This window comes from Ranitomeya variabilis, chromosome 2 (genome assembly GCF_051348905.1).
Source record: "Ranitomeya variabilis isolate aRanVar5 chromosome 2, aRanVar5.hap1, whole genome shotgun sequence".
NCBI lineage: Eukaryota > Metazoa > Chordata > Amphibia > Anura > Dendrobatidae > Ranitomeya > Ranitomeya variabilis.
Window position 1 is genome coordinate 276769418 of NC_135233.1, and position 20362 is coordinate 276789779.

The 20362-nt window shown below is 43.4% G+C and overlaps 1 protein-coding gene across 3 annotated transcripts in view; it reads left to right on the forward strand.

The window, feature by feature from the left end:
- FOXO4 (forkhead box O4) overlaps window positions 1-20362 on the forward strand; it is a 291021-nt gene that overhangs the window by 16515 nt on the left and 254144 nt on the right. For 2 of the 3 annotated variants that reach the window (XM_077284986.1, XM_077284988.1), the window contains one exon: window positions 32-953. The exons of the other annotated variant lie outside the window; for it this stretch is intronic. The gene's annotated coding sequence lies outside the window, so the exon portion shown is untranslated. Of the gene's footprint in view, window positions 1-31; window positions 954-20362 lie in introns of those variants that run through there. 3 annotated transcript variants of the gene reach the window in all.

Below are 20362 nucleotides of genomic sequence, written 5' to 3' on the forward strand. Positions count from 1 at the left end.
CAGCGTCGCTTCGTGTGAAGGTACCTTAAAGGTGCATTTACACTGCAAGATTGTGTGTTCCTTGGAGCCGCTGTTTCACAATCTTGCAGTATAAACAGACTGATAATTATGTGACAAATGAGCAAGACGCTAGTTCATTGAGTAAAATAGATCTTTTGTGCTGCACATAAGATCATCGTTCTCGACAGCACTTCGTCTTACATCAACAGGATGTGCCCTGTCGAGAGCAATGGCAGTCTATACACCCTGATCTATTACAGACTGTTCAGAGTGGGATCTGCCCGGGCAAACAAGTTGCTGGTCGGTTATTTAGAGCCGCTGGTCATTAGGTGAGAATGCATCTAGAAAAAACCATGCTTACTTACTGTATGTATGTCCTTATTGTACTGTACGTATCATATTACCTGTAATATGAAAGTAGATATAAGCTTTGCTTAGCATCCTTATTGCTTTCCTTGTGTTTTTATCCATTATAAAGGAAAATTAACTTTTTTTTTTTTTTTTTACACTAATGGGGAATATGTTTTCTTTGTGGTGAACTAAATAATTTTCCTATCTTTACACTTGAAGATTTTACTTTGGGGATCATTGTATCTTCAGAAATGCATTTCAGTGTATGTATATAATAAACATAGATATATATATATTGTATAGAGAATTGGATTTGGTACTTATGTATACATGGATAGATTTTTTTGCAGAGATGGATATTTTTTACTACTTCAAGTTATGTAATATCAATTAGAGTATATTACCTTGATTTGGCCACTTTGAGCGGTGTTCATCTGTGACTAGAAAAATTGTGCCTACAACAGATGTGTAAAGATATGAAAAGGTGGCTCCATATAGATAGTCTGTAATGACGTAACAGGCTTCCATATTTACTTTTGATCATATTTACTTGTAGATTTTGAGATAATCTTCACCAGCATTAAACCTTATTGAAACTGTGACTTGATGCGTTGTGATAAGTATTTTTTTTTTTTTTTCATTGTTTTTGTGTCGTTAAGTGAACATTTCACACACTACATATTCAAACTACTGGATCTGCCTTACCATTTGACAAGGTTACGTTTCCATTAGGGTATGGTCATACAGTATTTGATGTGGATTTTGAAGCAGATTCTGCTACAGATACTTATTAACCCTTTCGCGACATGCGCCGTACATGTACGGCGCATGTCGGGTCCCCTGCTTTGATGTGCGCTCCGGCGGTGAGCGCACATCAAAGTTGCGACATGTCAGCTGTTTTGTACAGCTGACATGTGCGCGCAATAGCGGCGGGTGAAATCGCTATTCACCCGCCGCTATTAACCTGTTAAATGCCGCTGTCAAATGCAGACAGCGGCATTTAACTACCGCATCCGGCCGGGCGGCCGGAAATGACGTCATCGCCGACCCCCGTCACATGATCGGGGGTCGGCGATGCATCAGGAAGGTAACCATAGAGGTCCTTGAGACCTCTATGGTTACTGATCGCCGGTAGCTGTGAGCGCCCCCCTGTGGTCAGCGCTCACAGCACACCTGCATTTCTGCTGCATAGCAGCGATCTCATGATCGCTGTTATGTAGCAGAGCCGATCGGGCTGTGCCTGCTTCTAGCCTTCCTTGGAGGCTATTGAAGCATGGCAAAAGTGAAAAAAAAAAGTTCTTAAAAATGTGAAAAAAATATTAAAAATATAAAAGTTTAAATCACCCCCCTTTCGCCCCATCCTAAATAAAACAATAAAAAAAACAACAAACCTACACATATTTGGTATTGCCGCGTTCAGAATCGCCCGATCTATCAATTAAAAAAAAGCATTAACCTGATCGCTAAACAGCGTAGCGAGAAAAAAATCCGAAACCCCAGAATTACGGGTTTTTTGTCGCCGCGACATTGCGTTAAAATGCAATAACGGGCGATCAAAAGAACGCATCTGCGCCAAAATGGTATCATTAAAAACGCCAGCTCGGCACGCAAAAAATAAGCCCTCACCCGACCCCAGATCACGAAAATTGGAGACGCTACGGGTATCGGAAAATGGCACTTTTTTTTTTTTTTTTTAAGCAAAGTTTGGAATTTTTTTTCACCACTTGGATAAAAAATAACCTAGACATGTTAGGTGTCTATGAACTCGTAATGACCTAGAGAATCATAATGGCAGGTTAGTTTTAGCATTTAGTGAACCTAGCAAAAAAGCCAAACAAAAAACAAGTGTGAGATTGCACTTTTTTTGCAATTTCACCGCACTTGGAATTTTTTTCCCGTTTTCTAGTACACGACATGGTAAAACCAATGATGTCGTTCAAAAGTACAACTCGTCCCGCAAAAAATAAGCCCTCACATGGCCATATTGACAGAAAAATAAAAAAGTTATGGCTCTGGGAAGGAGGGGAGCGAAAAACGAAAACACAAAAACGAAAAAGGGCCGCGGCATGAAGGGGTTAAATAAGCTTCTTGCTGATTTCATTGGGGAAAATCACATTTGTTCATACAGTGTAAAGAAAAGTCATATTTATTTGATGCGCATTGTTTGGAATCTGCCTCAAACTTTACACTTATGTCAAAGAGCAGCAAAAAAGCTTATGGCCCAAAAATGCATCAACTGAAAACGACTTTTAAAAATAAGATGGCTTTCTCCTATAGATTTCCATTGAAAACCTTGCCAGTTTTTACCACCAAACCCCAAAAAACTTTGAAAATACTTACTCTTAGCCAGAGCCATGTACACTGTGTACAGAATTATTAGGCAACTGGTAGTTTTTCTTGTATTATTGAGCAATTACAGTGGTGTTCCGATAAATGCAAAAGTTTTATAAACCTGACAGCACTGGAGGATAATGGGTTCCTGGTTGCTTCACATCCGATTCTTAAATTTTTAGCAGTTAATATTGGTGATTTTTTTTCTCAACACATTTTTTGCAACCCTGTTGATTATTTGCAATAAAACTTTTGATTGTTCTGTGATCACGCCCCAATATCTTGGCAATTTCAAGACTCCTGCATCGCTCTGTAACACTTGGAACAGTTTTTGACTTTTCAGAGTTGTCAAATCTTTTTTTAACGTTTTCCCTGCCTAATAATTCTGTACAACTTAAAGGGTGTTGGTGTCCTTAGGTGGCACTCTCTCTCATTACACATACACATCGCCTGATCTGCTTCATCCATTAAGCATTCCAGTTTATACAGCTTGGAGTTGGAAGATCTGTATAAAAATGATGATGCGGTAAAAATATTTTGTTGCTTGATAATTGTGCATGCAGTGTATGCAGCACCAAGCGTGCAATTGGATCCCAACTTCTAAGATCATGAAACGTCTATGGCTCCAAATAGAAGTCTCATGCCACAGTGCTGCCTGTAGATAGCGACCTGATAAAATCTTTTGGAATGAATGGCTTCAGAGAAGAGAAGATCTTTTGATATTCAAATTTACCTGGTTCCACAAATTTTCCACAAAATTTGATTTGTAATACTGAAAGCCAGAAACTGCGAAGAGAGAATTAGTTAACGGAGGATTTTAAAGCGAACCGGTCAGCTGTTTTGGACGATATAAGATGCAGCCACTGCCTTTCAGGGCTTATCAATCAACAGCATTCTATAATGCTGTTGATAAGCCACAGACCCGACCTAAAAAATAAGTTTTTTTCTATTCGCCATGACAGCACCCACTAAGAGGGGATCCGCCCCTAGGAACAGGAAACCTACAGAGAGATAAAAGGGGCGGCCCCCCTCGCTCCTCAGTTGGTTTCCTGTTCCTAGAAGGGAACCTATAGAGAAGATTCCTGGCAAGGAGAAGCTGAAGAGGAAAACCCGCCTGGATTGCCGCCTGTGCAGTTCTGGTTGAGCGGCATGGGCCCCAGTGCGGGTAACCGGGTCGGGGGAAGGTTCCTGCGGGCTCCCCCCTCCTCTGACACATGAGGAATAAGGCTTCCCATATGCTATCAACAGTCTCCCTGCTGGGACACTGTTTGAAGGACCGCCTCACTATCGTACACCGCAGCGCTGGCATGTGACAAGGCTGGTTGGCAGAGTGGATGCGCCGGACGGTGAGAGAGCGATGTGCGAGGATTTTGTGGAGCAGCGTGAGAAGTACCTGTGCTGGAGGTCCGGAAAGAGGCGCTGCCGCCTACTGTCACAAAGCCCCTTCTTTCACTCTCAGGTCAAGGGTATGAACTTGACAGTTTAGAATTTGAGAGGCAATTATTAAAACTTAGAGGATTCTCTGAAGGGTTAATAAATACCATTATGAAAAGTAGAAAACCATCCACTACAAAAATGTAAGGTCTGGAGGAAATTTCTTGAGTTTCACACAGAACAGGTATCTACAGACATACCCATATTTCCCATATTGGCGTTTCTGCAGAGAGGACTTGAATTAGGTCTCTCTGCAAACACTCTGAAAGTTCAAAATTCAGCTCTAGGAGCTCTCTTTAATTATGACAGGTAATAGATGGGTTTCTCGTTTCATATCTGCATGTCAACGATCAAAGCCGATCCATATACCACAGGTTCCACCATGGGATCTAAATTTAGTTCTGGACGTGTTAACAGAAAGCCCTTTTGAGCCTCTTCATATAGCCTCATTGAAATATATCTCGTTAAAGACAATTTTATTAGTAGCCTTGGTATCTTCTAGGAGAGTGAGCGATCTCCAAGCTTTGTCAATAGATCCTCCGTTTTTATCAATAAAACCTGATAGGACAGGTCCGTCGTTAAAATAATAATCTTTATTTTTATATAGCGCTAACATATTACGCAGCGCTTTACAGTTTGCACAAATAATCATTGCTGTCCCTGATGGGGCTCACAATCTAAATTCCCTATCAGTATGTCTTTGGAATGTGGGAGGAAACCGGAGTACCCGGAGAAAACCCACGCAAACACGGAGAGAACATACAAACTCTTTGCAGATGTTGTCCTTGGTGGGGTTTGAACCCAAGACTCCAGCGCTGCAAGGCTGCAGTGCTAACCACTGCGCCACCGTGCTTAAAATTATTCTATCTTCCCAAAGTCGCTCCTAAATTTCATAGGTCCCAGGAGATTTTTCTGCCTACTTTTTATGAAAACCTCTCGACTCCAGAGGAGGAGAAACTTCATGGCCTGGATGTAAAGAGAACTGTTTTGGCCTACTTAGACAGAACCAAGGACTGGAGGCAGAGCAGGGCTCTCTTTGTATCTTTCCAGTGTAAGAAGAAGGGTTCAAGGGTCACGAAAAATATGTTATCCCGCTGGATTAGGGATGCCATAATACTGGCATATAAAGCTAAAGGAAGAGATCCACCAGAAAATGTGGGAGCACACTCTACAAGGGCTATGTCGGCTTCCTGGGCGGAAAAAGCGGATGTGCCTTATTTGTAAGGCCACAACCTGGTCTTCGCCTTCTACCTTTTATAGGCACTGTAGGCTAGACCTATCTTCTTCCTCTGACTTAACCTTTGGAGTATCGGTCCTTGACACTGATCCCACCCAGGTGATTGTCTCTGTAAATCTCTCGGGTGCTGTCGTGGTGAATAGAAAAAAACGAATTACTTACCGGTAATGATCTTTTCTAGAGCCCACAACAGCACCCACTCACATCCCTCCCTTATTATAATGGCACATGGTACTTCAGTGGTGAGGGGTTAGTGGTAGACTGTAAATAATAAGAAATTGTAAATCTGTATATAGAAATATTATGGAGCTTATTGACTAAAACCTGGTGGCGGTTCCTCCCATTCTCTGTAATACAACAGAGGAGCGAGGGGGGACCGCCCCTTTTATCTCTGTAGGTTTCCTGTTCCTAGGGACGGATCCCCTCTCAGTGGGTGCTGTCGTGGGTTCTATAAAAGAGCATTACCGGTAAGTAATCCGGTTTATTATACTCACCCGAGGGCAGTCCGGTCTGATGGGTGTCGCAGGTCCGGGTCCAGCAGGTCCTCCCATCTTCTGATACCGCCCTCCTGCTTGCTTCACACGCTCCCCAGCATTGCATTCCTGTGAAGGCGTACTTATCTGCCCTGTTGAGGGCAGAGTGAAGTACTGCAGTGCGCAGGTGTCGGGAAGGTCAGAGAGGCCCAGCTGGATTCACCTGGACCCGTTGAAGTGTGGTAATGCGAAACAGCCGTCGTCCTCTCTCCCTACACCCCTCTGCATCTTACTATCTAAGGTGAAAGTCGTGAAATAAAGGACTTTATTCAAGCTGCCATGGTGAGTGCCGCATACTTTTTTTTTCTGAATTATTTATATCTACATGTTGATATATGCTGAGCACCTCCAAAATGGACATTTATGCTGAAAAAGGCTCAATAATCCGGCTCAACTACTCTGTACAAAGGATTACATGTTTTAACACTGGTGCCGCTATTCACTTTCCTCTGTGACTTAATTATTATTTATTTTTATAGCACCATTAATTCAATGGTGCTGTACATGAGAAAGTGGTCACATACAGAGTTATAGATATCGTTTACAATAAACGAATTTACAATGAAAGACTGGTACAGAGGGGAGAGGACCCTGTTCTTGCGTACTTACATTCTACGGGATAATGGGGAAGAAGCAGAAGGTTGGGGGTGCAGCAGCTCCGGCAGTGGTGAGGCGACAGCTCGGGTGGTGGTGAGGCAGCAGAATGGTTATTGCAGGCTGTAGGCTTTCCTGAAGAGATGGTTTTTCAGGATCCGTCTGATGATCCGAGGGTGGTGGATAATCGGACGTGTTGAGGTGTGGAATTCCAGAGGATGGGGGATATTCGGGAGAAATCTTGGAAGTGTGTAGGAGATCTTGGGAGGATCGAAGATTGCGTGAGGGAAGATATTGGGAGATTAGTTCAGAGATATAGGGAAGGGACAGGTGTGGATGGCTTGGTAGATCAGTGTTAGTCGTTTGAATTGGATTCGTTGGGTAATAGGGATCCAGTGGAGGGATTTGCAGAGGGGAGAAAAGGGAGTATCGAGGAGAGAGGTGGATTAGGCAGGCAGCAGAGTTGCAACAGAATCGCAGAACGGGTACAAGAACAGGGACCTAGCAACGATTGAGTAGGCTGAACGCACTAGGTACAGCAGTTGCTCTAGAACCGCCATATAGGGGAGGGTGCCATAAATACCTAATGCATTCCAGCTCTAGGGAACCCCTTTAAGAAGCAGGGAGTGCGTGTGTAACCTAAACTTGTTGCCAAGAGACCTGCACGATGTACATGGGCCCTGGAACCCGGAAAATGCAATGGAAGTCTGAGCAGGACAAGATGCAGAGCGGCTGTGGCAGTGAGTAAACTGGTGTCCCTGCCAGGGCAGGGAGCCATGCAGGGACATTCGTGTTACAGTACCCCCCTCCTTGCACCCTCCTCTCAAACCTGAAAGGAATCTTCGGGAGAAGTAGGGTATGAATATTCTGCCTAGGCTCCCACTATCTCTTCGGGACCAAAACCTTTCCAATCCACCACAAAAAAAAGTTTTACTCCTCATCACCTTCATGGCCAAGATGCTATTCTCCTCAAAGGCATCCTCAGAGCAGACTGGTGCAGATGTGCAACCAGGATCCTTGAAGTGGCTCAAAATGACTGGAAGGAGTTAGGCACACGTAACAAGGCTGGAAGCTTCAACTTGAAGGACTCTGTTGATTTGCTTGACTACCTTGAAGGGACTGATAAAGCACAGACCCAACTTGTACGATGGAATCTTGAGACTGATGTATCTCGAGGAGAGCCGCACATTATCCCCTGGTCAAAAACATGGTGGATCCATCCATTTTTTTTGTCAGCTTGCCTTTTCATCTGTTCAGATCTTGGAGAAATCTTTGAGAGTATCTGCTGCAGTGACGCCAGAATCGGCCGACCTAAGAAGAGGAATATCAGGCTGTTGACCATAAGCAATGAAAAACTTAGACTTTGCAGAGCCTTGCTTGCATGATTATTACAGGAGAACTCGGGACAAAAGATTCTCAGTCATCATGGTGTAAATTTGTGAAATGCTGCGGAAAATTTGACAGTTTGGTTGACCTATTCCACCTGACCATTGGATTGAGTATGGAATGCAGATGAGAAGTCCAAAGCCGCATTCAAACGTTTACAGATGTCTCTCTAGAATCTGGATATGAAGAGGGAACCCATGAAGGTTTTGAAGATGTGCTGGATAAAACTAAGCGAGCATGGGAGCAGACAGAAGAGCAGGCAGTGGGGTAAAGTGAGCCATCTTTGAGAAGTGCTCCACCACCACCCATATGATGCAGCATCCAGAGGACACAGGGAGATCCGTAATAAAGTCCATGGCAATGTGATGCCAGGAAGTTGAAGGCACGGGAAGTGGTAAAAGTCACCCAAATGGAAAATGCCTGGGAGTCTTAAGAGCACAGGAAGGACAGGCTGAAGCAAATAAAATTTTCATGTGGTTAGCCACCAATAATGACACAAGATAAGTTGCAAAGTCTTTCTCTGCCCGACATGGCCAGCCAACTTTGATGAGTGCCCCCACAGCAGAACTTGCCTCTGCTATAAGATTCTGGCACTGTCGTCCCTTGAAGAATCTAAGTCAAGTTTACAGGAGCCACAGTAAGCATCTTGTAAGACTCAATAAGTTGGTTCCTCCTCTCGGTCGGTGGACAGGAAGGACAAAGAAAGCTCGTCCGCCATGACGTTCTTGTTAGCACTCCGAAAATGTAGGAGGAAGTCAAAGTGGGCAAAGGACAACGACCGCCCAGCTTTGCATGTATTCAGCCATTGCGCGGACTCCAGGTAAGCCAAGTTCTTATAGTCGGTGTATATGACAACCAGGTGAACTGCCAATCAAGTAGTTATGTTCAGTGGCAGAGAAGACCTTGGAGAAGAAACCTCAAGTGATCTTTCGAACGGAAGATAACTTCCAGCAATAAGTGTTTACTGCATCAATGCGGCGTGGCATGGAGGCGATCAGCCTGTGGCACTGCTGAGGTGTTATGGAAATCCAGGTTGCGTTGATAGCAGCCTTCAGCTCGTCTGCATTGTTGGGTCTGGTGTCTCATCTTCCTCTTGACAACACCCCATAGATTCTCTATGGAGTTAAGGTCAGACAAGTTTGCTGGACAATCAAGCACAGTGATACTGTTGTTTGTAAACCAGGTACTGGTACTTTTGGCAGTGTGGACAGGTGCCAAGTCCTGCTGGAGAAATCAACAATGCAGACGAGCTGAAGGCTGCTATCAAAGCAACGTAGGTTTCCATAACACCTCAGCAGTGCCACAGGCTGATCGCCTCCATGCCACATCACAATGATTCAGTAATTGATGCAAAAGGAGCCCCGACCAAGTATTGAGTGTATTTACTTCATTTACATTTCAGTAGGTCTATATTTCGGATTTTAAAATAATTTTTTAAGCTGGTGTTATAAAGTATTCTAATTTACTGAGATAATGACTGTTTTGTCTTTATTGGCTGTAAGCCATAATCATCAACATTACCAGAAATAAATACTTGAAATAGATCACTCTGTTTGTAATGACTCTATATAATGAGTTTAACTTTATGTATTGAAGTACTGAAATAAATTAACTTTTTGATGATATTCTAGTTTTGTAAGAAGCACCTATATATCCTAGGAAAGACAGAGAAGACTGTTCAAAGATGCGTATAGGCAATTCTCCCGAAGTCCTTGCAAGACCTGACGGTGACGAACGTTCCTTCTATGAGAAGGCAGATCTGGAGAGAAGACTAGTATATCCAAATAAACCACCATGCAAGAGTAAAGGAGATCTTGGCAGATGTCATTCATGAACTCTTGGAAGACAGCTGGGGCATGACTGAGCCCAAACATCATGACACTGTACTCATAGTGACCATCCTGGGTGTTGAAAGCAGTCTTCCATTCTTGGCGTATGCTGACTAGGTTGCATGCTCCTCAGATCTAGCTTGGTGAAGATCCTGGCACCTCTCATCGAAGAAGTCCGCATATGACCAGTAAGCGGGCAGAAGGCCTAGCAGAGTAGATTGAGTGTATAACTGGATGTATAGGGAGAAGACACCTTTCATGGCAAGACTGTCCCCAACGATGCAGTTCTCCAGATGTCCATTCTAGGATGAGCTTGTAACTATGTAGGCACAGCAGGCCTAGGAGAACTGGATGTGACAGGCTAGGCAGCGCATAAAAGGTGATATCAGTATGCAGAATTCCTACCCGGAGCTCCACCTGGGCCCTTGCATTGACATATGACACCATCAAAGGACTCTTGAGGCATCGGACAGGAATCTGGAAATGATCTACAATGGCTTCCTGCATTAAGTTTCTAGCTCAACCGGAATCTTGGTAGGCTGTCTCAATGAACTGGATAACTCCACATGACATGGATATGGTCAAGGTCAATGGTATAAAGGAATTACTCTTGTCCAGGGTAGCTTCTCTAACTAGCACTAAGCTTGGGAGTTTCCCGACTTCTTGGGACGATAAGGATATAGATAAGAGATTCTGTGCTTCCACAGTAGTAGCACAATCGCTTGCCATGACTGCTGCCGTTGATCAGCCAGCTTAACATGGTCGACCTGCATAGATTCTAGGGAAACTGCTTATGTGGAAGGCTATGGAATGAGCGGTCTCTGGAAGGACAGAGCCAGACACATTTCTTTCCTCTCACTCATCACCTTTCTGGAACCTGAGATCGATCTGGATAGCCAGGGAAATTAGATCTAGAGCATGTCTAGACCAGCCAGTTTGTCCTTAATCCTTCCGGACAAACCCTCCCAAATGGCGGCTATCAGCGCCTTGTTCCAGCCAAGTTCAGCAGACAGGATGCCAAAATGGATGGCATATTGTGGTACTGTCAGACCTCCATGTTGCATTCTAAGGAGAGAGGATGCGGCAGAAGTGACATGACCCAGCTCATTGAAGGCATTATAAAACCCCCACAGGAAGGCATGCTTATCCGAGGTCATAGGATCCCCTCTTTCTCCTCTTTCCTATAAGGGATTGAGCTATGCTAGGGCCTCTCCTAGGTTGGATATTAAAAATGTCACTTAAGCTTGATCAGAGGGATGCAGGTGAATCAGCAGTATCAATACAAAGCTCAGCTCATCGAGCAAAAAATAAGCTCTCACCCAGCCCCAGATCACGGAAAATGGAGAGGCTACAGGTCACGAAAAATGGTGCTATTTTTTTTTAAACAAATTTTTCTTCACCACGTAAATAAAAAAGAACCTAGACATGTATGGTGTCTGCGAACTGATAATGACCTGGAGAATCATAATGGCAGGTCAGCAATTGCACTTTTTTTTGCAATTTCATAGCACTTGGAATTTTTTTCCCATTTTCCAGTACACGATGTTAAAATCAATGGTGTTGTTCAAAAGTACAACTTGCCCCGCAAAAAACAAGCCGCCATATTGACAGAAAAATAAAAAAGTTGCGGCTCTGGGAAGCAGGGGAGTGTGACGGCTCGTGCAGGGGAAGGGGTGTGTCGACTTCACTCACCTATGGGGAGGGGAGAGAACGACCCAGCAGGGATCGACTCTCTGGCGCCACCACTTTACACCTCTGGGAGTTCATCCACAGGTGTAGTGACTAGTGATGAGCGAATATACTCGTTGCTCGAGATTTCTCGAGCATGCTCTGGGGTCTTCCCGAGTATTTTTTTAGTGCTCGGAGATTTAGTTTTTCTTGCTGCAGCTGAATGATTTACATCTGTTAGCCAGCATAAGTACATGTGGGGGTTGCCTGGTTGCTAGGGAATCCCCACATGTACTTATGCTGGCTAACAGATGTAAATCATTCAGCTGCAGCAAGAAAAACTAAATCTCCGAGCACTAAAAAATACTCGGGAGGACCCCAGAGCATGTTCGAGAAATCTCGAGTAACGAGTATATTCGCTCATCACTAATCATAACACAACTTGCTCAGCATTTTCAACCTGAATGCATTGAACAAACCTAAAGAAAAAAGGTGATCATATCCTCAAGTGTGATTTTCTAAATAGTCTCATCCTAATTGTTAAAAACAAGATTAAAAGAACCAATATTTTTACCACCTATTTATACATGTAACCATTTTTTTTCTATTATATCACTAAATGTCATTTATGTAGTGTTTAAGAAGAATAGTACAGTAGTTAAATCCTCGTTCTATAAAATATGAACTAATCAAACAATAGTACATTTTTAATATGGCCTTTTATCATCAATGTGTCCCTTCTAGCGGGTGAAATGTAATCTTGTCCATAAGCGCTTACTAGCAATGGCCATTTCCTTTTGTGTCAGAGTATGTGCGGCCGGTCATGGTGCTCGGCTCCACCTGAGTAAATATCTGATTTTTGTTAACTTTTAAAATGTCCGGTTTTCTTGAATACACAAAAGATGGCGCTGGACCAGAAGGATGCAAAAAAGTAAATTCTACTTCATTTTCACAATCTTTGGAGAGTACAGTAGCCAGCCACCAGCGACAATCATATTCACAGGTCACATAACCGCTAAGGGGAGCTGCACGGAAATTACAACCTTTACTGCAAAAAGATGCCCGACTACAAGCAATTTTTCCAGAACCCCCACTACTGTGTTTTAGGCAGCGCCCAAATCTAAGAAGCATCATTGTCAAGAGCTCCCTGTCCTCTCCAACAGCTGGAGGTACCTTTCCTTGCAACCAGAAATAATGTAAAACCTGTCCACTTATAATGACCATGGACAAGATAAAGATCCCCAATTCACATCAGGACTACAAGATACCAGGTACCTTCAGCTGCGTCACTTCTAATGTGGTGTACCTAATCATTTGTACTAAATGTCCAACTGGGGGTCTGTATGTGGGGGAGACAGGGCAGAAACTGAGAACAAGGATGAACTCTCATCGCCATACAATAAGAGAAAAAAGAATGGATATACCTGTGGCAATACATTTCTGTCTCCCAAATCATAACATTATGGACATGAAATTACTTGTATTAAAGGGTAACTTCAAATCGCAGAAAGACAGGAGAGTCTGGGAATATAAACTGATGACGACCTTTGACACTCTAAATGCAGGAATGAATGTCACACGGATTTATGTCTTTTTACATCAACTAATGAACTTGCCCATCAGACCATGTGGGGTCATCACAACAGAACCAGACCCTAATCACAGGACAATAAAACAATCCTTCTCTAAGAATTGGCCCAATATTTATGGACGTAACTGTTTATCACCCATGGTAATTCTGCTTCATGTCACCTGGCTTATCCATGTTTTTTTTCCCCTCTCCCTTTTTTTTTTTTTCCTATACTATGTTGTGCATAAATATGTGATTCTTCAGAATTTGTTTTAGTCTTTGCCTGATGAAGAGACGTATGTAGTCTCGAAAGCTTGCAATTTGTTACCATCTTTTCAGTTAGCCATTAAAAGGTATCAACCACTGAGGACTCTCAATTCTAAATATTTTTATAACCAGTTATGTCATTCATTGCCTATCTTGTTCCGCCTTCTACCACTTCGTGGACTTCACTGTCTTTGCTGAATGAAAAACTCCTTGTTTTTATTTCTGTTTCACTACATGGGATGACAGTCCGGTATTGCTGAGTCCCTTTGATGGGTTCTGCTTCCTGACCAATGTTTTAACAAACTCTCCTCCTCTTTGTAGTCCTGGTTTGTACAATACATGAACTGGATGTTAAGAATATTTTTCTCACTCCATTTGAAAAGTTGCATGGGTGTTAAGATTTGGTATGAATATGGCCTCTGGAGGCTCTCATCTGCTCTGCAGTCACTGTCTACGCCTGGTCATTCTCAGCCCTAACAAAGCTTTCTCCTCTGTCCTCTCCTGCTTCAAGGCTGTACCATAATAGAATAATACAGGAATATCTAAAAATCATGGATAGTTTGGTAAATATAGACCCCACACTTTTAGACCACAGGCTGAACAGATCTGAATAAAAGATTTTCGAATTGATACTGTAATATTTTTATTTTGAAATATGATCCCAACTTGTATTTTGGTACAGATGTGGCTAAGAGCATAGCAGGCACGTGAATTTTTTTGAAATTTTTAAATTAAACATTTTTTTCGGAAATGCGTTTTAAAATTTTGCCTTTGCGTTCACATGGGTAAAATATTAACAAAGATACTCTTGTGACATATCTGGTAAAAGCCTGTACAGTTCTGAGTAGAATGGTGTTTATTTTGTTTCTCTATCTTTTTTATAGCCTGAGTTATGAGGAGAAATGTAAAGGCAAGTAACACTGAAATTCACACTTTTTCCGAACTTTGAAAATCAATTAAAAAAAATAATCTAGAATTTTTTTCTTAACATTTTGCATTCTTTGACATACTATTACCAAATAACAAAATCTCAAAAGAATTAAAAATATAAATGTAAAACTCATTGGTTCACTTACCCTGTACTCGTTTGTATTATGTATACCTCTCACATGTAACGCGCCATGGAATAAATGGTGCTATAATAATAATTAATAATAATTATTATTATTTTGACTATATGTTAATACACTTCCCAGGGTTCTGGAATGTGTGAAAAAAGAAAAACTGACACTGTCCCTCACCACAGTATCACCGACTGATACTGCAACTCAAATGATGACGATGGCCGTTTCCTGCTGCTCTGTGCTTCAACAGGTCCTAAATGTTTAAGGACCCATTAAAGTGCAGAGGAGCACAAAATGTCCAACATCCTCATTTGAGTTGCAGGATCAGCCAGCTGCCATGTTTTAACCGTTACAAATAAAGGAGGATTTTAAGGGGCGGTGAGTGCCAGTTTGTCTTTTTTCCTCACATTTCACAATGAAAACCCAAGTGTCATTATCTCAGTAAATTAGAATGATTAACAAAAAGCCTGCAAAGGCTTCCTAAGCATTAAAAAAGGTTGCTTAGTATGTTTCAGTAGGTTCCACAATCATGGGGAAGACTGCTGACTTGACATGTCCAGAAGGCTGTCATTCACACACTACACTCCAAGGAGGGTAAGCCACAATAGGTCATTGCTAAAGAAACTTCACAGAGTGCTGTACCCAAGCATATTAATGGAACGTTGAGTGGAAGGAAAAAGTGTGGTAGAAAAAAGGTGCACAAACAAACGGTGTTGAGGAGAGCCACAAGATCAAATACTTAATTAACCTCAAGACATAAGAGGTTGAGAGAAGTGACCCATAACGTGTATTGTTTAACCTTACATAAGTTTTCTCAGATCAAAGTGAGACACTAAAGATGGCTGCCATTTCCTGTATCAGCATGCCATGTGCTGGTATCCAAGATGATGCCCACCCTGATGACCTCATGGATCCACCCACAGTGACGCCCACCCTGATGACTTCATGGACCAACCCACCCTGATGACCTCATGGATCCGCCCATGGACTTGCTCATTGCCCAACCCACTCACCAATGGAATACATCCGATCACTCCCATTTTAGAGCTAACCGAGCCCCCTTACAGGAAATATATAAACTTGTGTTCTGACTAATAAAGTCCCCCTTGGAGCTGAGCCATAGATTGATCAAGGAGAGTTTACATCTGACTGTGTGTGTCATATGTTTATTTCTTTAGTGCGCACCTGATCAATATCCATTAGACCAGGAGTAGGCAACTGAAGTGAAGTGAACACTTTATTAATTGTTCAACCTAACATATTTGGCTGCCCAACGTGGGGCCAGCAGAGGAAGAGCCCTGAACCCTGAGGACTGGCGAGTGGAACAGCAGGACACGCTGAATACCCCGAACCTGGAGACTGATCACCTCCTTATCAGAACACGGTAAGTCTGCTGATTTTTATAATCTGTAGTCTTTACCTGTGTCCTTCGGGGTATCCTGTGCAGATTGCCTGACCGTGTCCGGTTTTCGTGGTATCTGTAAGACGGCAGAAGGGCCTCTCAGCTGCTGGTCATTTAATTGCAAGAACCGTCACATGTTTTAGTTGCCTACTGCCTGTTACATGTTGTGAAGAGGGGAGATGACTGGTAGAAAAGAAAAGCAAGCGTTAGAAAAGAAAAGCAAGCGTTAGAAAAGAAAAGCAAGTGTTAGAAAAGAAAGGCAAGCGTTAGAAAAGAACAGCAAGTGTTAGAAAAGAAAAGCAAGCGTTAGAAAAGAAAAGCAAGTGTTGGAAAAAAAAATATATATATTTTTGTCTGTGGTATACGGTTGTCGCCTGTGATACGATTTTCAGTTCTGTATAGGAGAGACTAGGACCTGGAGTGAATTGACTCGGCCTAGGAGGGGCCCGTTAAACTTGGAGTGAGATGACTCAGTTCGGCACCTAATAAATTGTGTAGCGGCCCGATAAACTTGGAGTGAGATGACTCAATTCGAGCCAATTAAATTTATAGTTTTGCCTTGTGACATCGAGTGAATTGACTCTGCACGGGGACTGGTAATTTAGGGAGCAATTTGACTAAGTAGGGACTAATTGGTTTGTAAAGTACGGAACACAGAAGTCAGACAGAGACCACGTGACAAGAAGGAATAGGAACTGTGTGCTGCAGACTCAGTTCCCTTTAGAATCTCAGGTTTGAGTCATCTCCCCCGTCTTATTGTTTGTTTGGTGTTTATTATCTTGATAGATATATATACTGTATATCTATAGAAAGATGGAGATATTAATGCAGTTCTGCCGTATTGGCACTAAGCCAAATTCAGATGGCAAGATAGACACGTGTACATTAGTAGCGACTCGTGAAGGGAAGAGTCATGTTAAGCAATGTAAAAAGCTCATGAAGTTGTGTGGAATGCCAGAAGGGGGGAGTTTACAGCCCCTGGAGTGGAAGATTGTCTTGAAAGAAAGAAAAGGTATCCTAGAAGATAATGGATTGTTGTCTATTGCTAGGGCAGGAGAAAGAGTCTCTGAAAGTTTGTATAGAGAAAATTGGGTAGAAGAGGAAAGGAATAAAAAGGGTAGAGTTTTGAGTTGATGGTGGCCCAGGGCCATGTGCTTATTCTGATGGCAGCAGCCATTTTGTGGATGGGCCATGTGCTAATTCTAATAGCAGCCATTTTGTTGATGGCAAATGTGTTAATTGTAATAGCGGCCATTTTGTGGATGGCAAATGTGTTAATGCTGGCAGCAGCCATTTTGTGGATGGCAAAAGTGTTAATTCTGACGGCCATTTTGTGGATGGCAAATGTAATTCTGGCGGCTGCCATTTTGTGGATGGCAAAAGTGCTAGCTCTGGCAGCAGCCATTTTGTGGATGGGCCATGTGTTAATTCTGATGGTGGCCATTTTGTGGATGGCAAATGTAATTCTGGCGGCGGCCATTTTGTGGATGGCAAATGTGCTGCTCCTGGTGGTTAACATCTTAGACTAAGGCTACACACCACATCACTAAATCCTTGCTACCCAGTAATGACCACTAACGGCCAATACTATATTCCTTCGGGAAGTGAACAGGCTTTACCCATGTTTCCCGTCTCAGTGGTTTCCAATGGGTCACCGACCCTTTCCCCTATCGCTCCTGTCGTGAATCAAGCAATACTCCCACCTGGATTGTCCCCGGCAGCGACCCTTTCTACTGTCACTTCCACTGCCAATTTAGCCGCACACCCACACGAGATGCTCCAAGCAACAGCCTCTCCTCCCAACACTTCCACTACAACAGCACTCTCACGTAGTCTACCTCACCCTATACCCGGTACCTCACAGACTCTCTCTCAGCCAAGCGCACACCTGTATGGGACGGTGGAAACTGTAACAAGGGGGGGCTCAATCTGGGAGGGGGATACCAATAGCACAGGAAGCACAAAGGGGAGGGAATGTTAGCAACCTATTTTTGAAAAAGAACTTCCTGAGGGACCCTTGTTAGTCGTGGGAAAGGGTGACATAACAACAATGGAGACAGATGCTATTGTTAATGCTACCAATTCTCGGTTAGAGCACAATGGAGGTGTAGCTAGAGCTATAGTGGAAGCAGGAGGGGCGACTATTCAAGCTGACAGTCAAATCATTGTTGTCACGTGGTCAGATAGCTGTTGGGGACATAGCGGTGACTAAAGCTGGCAATCTTCTGTGTAGAATGATCATACACACTGTGACCCCTACTTTTGACCCTTTTCATCCAGACGTTCGTGCTCAACAACCTCGTGCAGCAATAACTCGCATTTTAGAGTATGCGAATATTAGTGAGCAGATTGAGACCTTGACAATTCCCGCCATTGGTGTTGGCATTTTCGGTTTCCCTGTTCATGCATGTACAAGGGAAATAATTGGAATTATAATAAACAAGTGTAGCCCCCCAAGCATTTGCTGCCTCTCTGAAATCAGGTTAATTAGTAATGAGGACAGGACTGTTAAAGCTCTTAAGACTGCCTGCGTCACCTGGACCCCACACCATGATACTGGAGCTGCCCAAATAGAGCCCCTCATTCCAGGACTGTTACCTCCTCCTGCTCCTCATACAAAAGTGATTACATCTGTACTCCCGGTGCCATCTCTACTCCCGCCTCAGGTGCCACCACCAACAGTGCAAATGCTCATGTCTGAGGAGCCCACCCTCTATGTCAAGTTCACACCCCAGCAAGCTGCTACTCTGTTGAACCAAGTTCCAGATCCAGAAAAACAGCCGATGCCTTTCTACAGAAGCATGCTTCAAATCTAAAGTACTTAACAGCCACGTGTCAAGATCTCATTTCCCTGGCAAATCTTAAAGCAGGCGATGCATATCGGCCTGTTATGGATATCGTGTTCAATTATGCCTCACTTGCCAGTGACACTACATGGGACTCTGGTGTTGAGTTCTGCCAAGAACCTAAGACATAGGCCTCGGATGAGTTGGCTGATCTATCACTTATTGTCGCAATGGTTTCCAGATGCCTCCAAGCTGATGCAGCCATTGTACGATGACCTCAAGACGTCAGCATTTCCACTATGTACCAAATCCGTGGAAGCTTTCTACGCTCTTAAACAGGCCATACAGTCTGCACCAGCTCTTGGAATCCCAAATTCTGATATCATCTGAGGACATCCAGTTCTCTTAATGGCTCCACACGACATAATTGCTATTCTTGCAACCTAAACATCTGTTGGTGCAGCGTCATATGAGACTCCAATGTTCCCTCTTGATTCTGGATAATGTCACTCTTGTCCGCTGCACCATCCTCAACCTGTCCACGCTGCTTCCTCTTTCCAGGGGGATGTGGATGATGATACTGATGCTCTCGGAGAAGATGCCTCTACACACTCAGAGGATCATGACTGTCTCGAACAAATGCAGGAAGAAGCAGCCTCCAAGAAAAACGTGTCTGAAGACCCACTCCCACATGCTGACCTGACGTTCTTCACTGATGGTTCCAGATTTGCAGATGAAACAGGAAGATTCCATACGGGATATGCCGTGGTTACACATGACCAGGTAATCTCAGCCGGATCCCTACCACCGCACATGTCTGCACAAGAAGCGGAACTTAAAGCTTTGACGTTGGCTTGTCAGGAAGCGACGGAGAAGGTGGTCAACATCTACACGGATTCAAGATACGCTTTCGGAGTGGCTCATGACTTCGGCAGTATCTGGGCAGCCAAAGGATACCTAACGTCCAGTGGAACTCCTGTAAAACATGCTGATACCATACAAGAACTTGTGGCCGCCCTAGATCTACCTTCGGAGGTTGCAGTGATCAAGATCAAAGCTCATGGGAGATTGGATTCTCCAGAAGCAAGGGGGGACTTCTTTGCTGACAAAACAGCAAAAACCTATGCTGCGGATCCATTTGGGAAAGAGAAAGCAGCGGTGTACGTGTCACAAGACACTGAAGAAAAGACTAAAGGCTCTCTTATGAGGATTATCCATCTACATCAAGACAAGACATCAGATGATGAAAAGAAGTCATGGCAAGAAGGAGGAGCTAAAAAGGATGAAGATGGAGTCTGGAGGGTGAACAAAAAGCTCTATCTACCCCGTAATCTGTACCCCTCGGTGACAGAATGGGCACATGGTATCACCCACAGAGGCAAGAATCGGATGAATGACCTGATTTGGAAGACTTACATGGCACCTGGGATCTCTACTGTCACCCAAAAATATTTCAAGTCCTGCCTTGTGTGTGCAGCATGCAATCCAGCACCGCCTCAGAAAGTTACTCAGAAACATTTGGCTAAATCACTCTATCCCTTTCAGAGAATTCAGATTGATCACATTCAAATGCCAAAAGTAGGGAAGTACGAGTATGTACTGGTAGTGACTGACATGTTCTCAGGATGGCCCGAAGCCTATCCAGTAACAAACATGATTGCCAGAGTGACTGTTAAGAGACTGATGACTGAAGTAGTATGCAGATATGGGGTCCCAGAGGTAATTGAGAGTGACCAAGTACCCGCATTCATTGCATCACTGACTAAGGAACTATGGACATTAGTGGGAGCTGATTTGGGTTTACATACTCCATATCACCCACAGAGCAGTGGGAAAGTAGAAAGACTGAATGGCACCTTGAAAAATAAAATACTGAAAGCCAGTCAGGAGGTCAGACTTGGACACATTTT